The sequence below is a fragment of the Penaeus japonicus genome, unplaced genomic scaffold (genome assembly GCF_977035675.1).
Source record: "Penaeus japonicus unplaced genomic scaffold, GWHDUDI00000001_assembly GWHDUDI00000014, whole genome shotgun sequence".
NCBI lineage: Eukaryota > Metazoa > Arthropoda > Malacostraca > Decapoda > Penaeidae > Penaeus > Penaeus japonicus.
The window spans coordinates 3,964,067-3,969,066 of NW_028234416.1; the positions used below are offsets into that span (position 1 = coordinate 3,964,067).

General features: G+C 35.8%; 1 protein-coding gene across 1 annotated transcript in view; it reads left to right on the forward strand.

Annotated features, from left to right (window-relative positions):
- Nucleotides 1-5,000, forward strand: part of LOC122253927 (PDF receptor) — a 158,582-nt gene that overhangs the window by 48,531 nt on the left and 105,051 nt on the right. The window lies entirely within an intron of this gene.

Sequence of the window (5,000 nt, forward strand, 5' to 3'; positions counted from 1 at the left end):
AAATGCCTGGATTGCACATGCATCACAGGTATGAATTCAAAAAGCAACACCGGAATATTTCGGCGTATATAGAAATTGCCAAAGAGATTTCAAAATGCATATTCGTGCATAGGGATTTTCATATCTTCCCTCCTTCAATGCCCCTTACAGTTTGACGAGGCAAATAAATGCAAGTAATCATTCAAATTAATCTCGTGTCCTATCAAGCATTAACACCATCGACTGAGGCTACAAACAACTCTAGATGAAAAGCAGATTCTCTGAGGTGCTGCGTTATATACATGAAGTCGAAACTTACTTTATTTATCTATTCAAATGATCCCTTGAAGGCAGGACTCGCTGCTGCCCGCCCTGAAGTCTCCGGGCAAAGGGACGCTGGTCTGTACAAGTGTGCGCGATCGCTCCCCGGTCGCTGAAGGCTTTCTTTGACCAAGACTCTGGAAATATTGAGTTGTTTACACTGTTTATTAGGTTGCAGACTTTCTCTTTGAAGTGAACATAAGGCTAGAGTAACCTTTAGTGTCTGAAGCACGTCCTGACTTAGAGCTATGACTGTTCAGGTATACCTTTTCTGACTCAGTAGGTACGGGAGACCGAAGAAAATTCCAGAAAGGATATTTCAACCTGCTTCCCTTACTTCTGCGTTTAGTGAAGGTTCGACGAAATGGTATTTCCGGCTGGAGGATGCAAGGGCAAGGCTTATCCAGATAAATATCACGAAGGGCAGTTTGATGTGATGAGGGGAATTAATGAGCCTCGGGAGCGCCTGTTAGTATCAGGTCCCTCGATTACTTTTAAATGCGCTATTGTGTGAGAAATGTTAAGGTGTCGAACGTAATTATCTCCACGTCAGCACGAGCGGTATAAACACCTGATAAAATACTATCCCCTCGACAGAGAATTGCCCTTGTCAGTAGGTAATCAAAGAGGGTCCCGTTTAGACCAGGGTAATCAGCTGAATCAGTGCAGGTACTCCGTAGTCGAAATAAAAAGAGGCAGGATGCAAAATCAGTAATTTCCAATTCTCCATCAACGATACATAAAAAAAAGAAGAAAAAAAAAAACGTCAGATAATATACACTCCCGATTTTTTTTTTTTTTTTCTATTGGAAACAAATTACGAACTATTACAGGGAAGACCAGAGGGGAAACGGTGGCGGAATGCTGTTCATTACCTTAATGAATGGGCGTTATCTAGATGTTGTGTCAAGTGAAATTTAACGTGTCCCTTGGTTTCTGTGTGTGTGTGTGTGTGTGTATTTGTGTGTGTGTATATGTGTCTGTGTGTGTCTGTGTGTTTGTGTGTGTGTGTCTATGCGGGTGTGTGTGTGTGTGTGTGTGTGTGTGTGTGAGTAGTGTGTGTGGGTGTGTGCTTGTGTGTTTGTGTGTTTGTGTGTGTGTGTGTGTGTGTTTGTGTGTGTGTGTCACAGCTCATTATAGTCTTCAGAGCTCCCAGCACATCAAGCGATCGCTGCAAGCAACAAACGTTTGATTTTATTTCTGATAGTAATTTGAACTCACTCAATATGAATAATGAACCCAGCGATCTTAATGAATAGGAAACGAAAGGCAATTCATTTTCGTCGCATACACAAACCCTTTCTGATATCAGTCGAGCTTTTTTTTCCAACCAAAATATAATTTTCAAATAATGCATATTAAGTATCTTTCTCATTAGATGTCTATATATACATACACACACACACACACACACACACACACACACACACATATATATAAATATATATATATATATATATATATATATATATATATATATATATATATATATATATATATATATATATACATATATATGTATATATATATGTGTGTGTGTATATATCTATATAATACATACATAATATATATATATATATACATATACATATATATATATATATATATATATATATATATATATATATATATATATATTGGAGGATTATTTTTGCAAAACAAAAAGGTTATAAACGTTATCTAGTTCCCATGCTTTAACTATATTATACTTAGTAGTATACACACACTGATAACAAATAGATAGTTAAACAGAAATACATAGATGAAAAAAAAAATCAGTTCTTAATTCACTGTCAGAAATAAAGAAATCAAAGACTAATTGTATAAAAAAAGACACAACAGACTGTAGCATACATACAGTATATTCAATTCAAGACCCCGTGGAGACACTATTGCATGTTCTTAAATATTGTGGCTCTTAACTCCTTCACACCTTTTACTTGGTTGAAGAATAAACATGTTTTGACATTGCAGTGTGACGAAGTGGTGCGCGGAAGAATGGAAATCGTTTTCTGGTTCAGATGAAAGTTATTTTGTTTAGCTTTCGTGTTTTTCAAAGACGAAGATAAAACTTTGTAAAAATACACACACATGCACACATACACACTCACGTGTGTGTGTGTGTGTGTGTCTGTGTGTGTGTGTGTGTGTGTGTGTGTGTGTATATATATATATATCTATATATATATATATATATATATATTATATATATTATATATAATATATATATATATATATATATATATATATATGTGTTATATATATATACATATATATATATATATATATATATATATATATTATATATATATATATTATATATATATATATACACATATGTATATATATATATATATATATATATATATATATATAGATATATATGTAAATATATATTTGTGTGTGTGTATGTGTGTGTGTGTGTGTACAAATATGCATATATGAATTCGCTTTTTTAGATACGTCCGTCCATGGGCCCGTATCTCTCTGCCTTTTCCACAGATGATTAGCAAGACTTCCTCTGCTCTTCGCCCGTCGAGAACAACCCGGAAGTACGCGAGGCAATGGTGGAGCCAGGCATACTGATTATTTTTCATTATTATTATGAATTCATTGGTCGGATTGCTAAGCTAAAAACCGTTCACTATTTCCCTCGGTTCTGTGGATCGATGTGGGTGAAGGGCCTCTTGCCTAATTATGTACTATAATGTAGAGGATTGGCTATATCCTCTCTCGGAATGCAACTTGCAATTCGGAAACGGTAGTTGATTGTTCATTGATATGATTTGTATAACAATAAGCCTCAACTCTCTCGAGACGAAAATATAAGCTCACACACACCACGCACATACGCATACACACATGCGTACATACACACATTCGCACATAAACACACCAACGCACAGCCACACACACACACACACACGCACGCACACACACACGCACAAACAAACAAACAAACAAATGAATATACAGATACACGAGCCTATACGTTATTAAGCACATACTTATAGCGACACTGAAAGACACATCGTAATGATAATGATATTATCCTGTCACATCAACATGCTCGGCTAATTTCAGCCCAAGAATGAATGAGTAATATCGCCTTCCCTTTTCTCCGTCGCCTCTTTGCACATGGACTCACATGTTTTCCAAATCTCAGCGAAAAGGTTACACTGCCTTGTCAAGCCAACAATATCAAGAAGTCACACGATTCGCCAAATAGAACGAGGATTATCAACCCTTTCGTCTGTCTGCAGAAGCTGTGATGCCCGACCTGTCTAGCACAAGAGGGTCAGAAAAAGAACTAACAATGGCCCTATCAATGGCAAAGGATTCTGCTGTTGTGGTGGCTGTGAGGGCGGCGCGCATGTAATTAAAATTTCACATCATTAATGCAATGATTGATATTCATATGGGAGTTTATTGGTGTGCGTTAGATTGAACATCATAAATACATTACCATTTGCATGTATTTAGGGATACTTGTACCGGTTTAGGTTAACAAAATATTTTCCTAAAAATGCATAAAAAACGTGAATGAACCTCATTTCAATATGTCTTTAGTTTTTAATGTTATTTCATCATCTCTAATTGAGGGATTAACTTGCGAATATGAATTTATTTTCTCGATTAAGACTCACAAACAAGACCAAACTATTACAACAACATGAACGAAAAGTGTTGCAATCAACATGAACGAAAATCAACGAGCGTTTTTATCTTTGCTATCTGATCCTAATAATCTTTACGTCTTCGTTTTTTAATGATTTCTCGCTTTTAGTTTCGGCAACTGAAATTAAATTCATTAAGAGGTTTAGCGATCGAATCAAATGTACATGCAATGTAACTCTTTACATGAGGATAAATAGGGGCAGAATGATATCTAAATAGAGGGATATGTATTGCCAAATATATGAATATACTGCAGTGTGTGTGTGTGTGTGTGTGTGTGTGTGTGTGTGTGTGTGTGTGTGTTAATATGTATGCAAGTAATGTAACCACTCATTGTATCCATGTATCTATGTATTTACACATACATGGGCGTAAATGCACACGTATTTAGAAATAAACGACAAATTGTCATATTCCGCAAAAGCAATCAGCATTAAGTTAGGGGAGCGGGGAGGGGGGGTGGGGGGAGAGGGGAAGGGGTACTTTTCCCACATGGCTTTGTTGTTTGAGTGCGTAGGTTAAAGTGGAAGCTGGAAATGTTCAAAAGTGTTTTGCGGATTTTCTTTTTTTTTTTTTGGGGGGGGGGGGGGGGGGGGGGGTAACAGTTTATGTGATTTATATTTTCATTACGTTATTTATTTATTGTTTTTTTTTTCTTATTTCTGATTCTTTTCTTCTTGTCTTAGAGAAGGGTGTTGATATTCCATTTATATCCCGCATTTATTTGATTTCCTACTTTCCACTTTCGTTCGAATTTTGTTCTGTTCATCATTGTTCATTTTCTTATGCACAATCTTTTTCACCTTTGTTTATCTTTGTTTCTTATTTTCTGTTTATTTAACTTTTTCGACATATTTTTCCCTTCCTTTCTTGCTGTTTATTTGTTATTTGTTATTTTCCCTTTAAACTTTCTCTTTACTCACTATTGCTTATTATTCATGTTTTCCTTTCTCCTTCTTCTAAGCATGTAGATTGCAAGACTTTTCGATTACAGGGGGTTGTTAAAGCATTCGTGCAACCTT